The following is a 1348-nucleotide window of genomic DNA, read 5'->3' as shown; positions in this document are numbered from 1 at the left end:
TGACCAAAATTATGGTGTTGTGATGTATTCCGCCATGGTACATCCAAAAGTGTGATTTATGCTCATTGCATGGAAAGTAAGATTTGTGTTTTGAAATTATGTTCATGTTTAGTTACAATCAACTTGAGATTCGGCACTAGCATATATATATGTATATATGTTTGTACATGATGTATTGGTATGACATATATACTATTTCAAGGTGTATATTTGCTTGTGATGATGTTTCGGTTATGAAGTAAATGAGAGATGTGTATTGAGCTACGATATGTAATGCGTTAGTTAGTAAAATGTATGCTGTTTTTGTGTGATATTAAGTGTATAATTGGCCTCAACATGGACATGCATATTCGGCCACATGAGGGGAAATTGGTGTACATGCATTCGGTTGGAGGCAAGCATATTGATGCCTATTCTTGCCTTAGAAAATTCGGCTAAGAGGAATATTAACTAATGTGTTGAGTTCGATTCATGATTTCGTACACATGCGACTTTGATGCCTAATGGGTATATATATTGGCTAAGTACCTTGTATTCCTCTTTCGATGCTCAAATGATTAAATCGATTTATTTGTTAAATTAAGCTCAAGAGCAAAGGGGAACTAGATCCGACAAAGGGAAGGAAAAAGTGGTCGAATAGCCATTGAAATCGCTCGACGACATCCTAGGTAAGTTCTTGAGTAATAGAGCTTAAATTCGAATTGATTAGATCATGTTTAAAGCAAATTAAAATCATGCTCTTTGTGTGTGGCTATTGAGCCGAAATTGCAAGTGTGAAAAGTGCCTTGTGTTTGAGTTTTGCTAATGAAAATGAAATACAAATGTGTCATAATTTATTGATAATTGTGCTCGGTTCTTGAATGATGTCCGGCTAAGTCCCAAGGCTTTGTGCTAAGTGACTATATTCGGACTAGGATCCAAGGCATTCGTGCGAGTTAATAAATCCGGCTAAGCCAAGGCATTTGTGCAAGTTACTAAACCGGGTTAAGTCCCAAGGCATTCGTGCGAAGTCACTATAACCGGCTTCGTCCGAAGGCATTTGAGCGAGTCGTTATATCCGGTTAAATTCGAAGGTACGTGATTCGAGAATGAGCGATCTTGCTGTAAAATTTTCAGTTAATACGCTTGAAAAATTCCAGCAATGAGGTATGTTCGTATGTGCTTGAATTAGTTGATTCCTTGAATAATATTCGCTCGATCGAGTAATGAGTTTCGGTATTTGGCTAAGATGATCCCTTATGTATGAACATAGGGGTTGGAATGTGAAATGAGTAGGATATTGAGAATTTGTGCATATGAAATTATCCGTTAGCTTTATGAATGCTATGCTTTTGTTGTGTTGGAATTT

The sequence above is a fragment of the Gossypium arboreum genome, chromosome 11, assembly GCF_025698485.1.
Source record: "Gossypium arboreum isolate Shixiya-1 chromosome 11, ASM2569848v2, whole genome shotgun sequence".
Taxonomy (NCBI): domain Eukaryota; kingdom Viridiplantae; phylum Streptophyta; class Magnoliopsida; order Malvales; family Malvaceae; genus Gossypium; species Gossypium arboreum.
Note: the sequence above shows the minus strand (reverse complement) of the source record.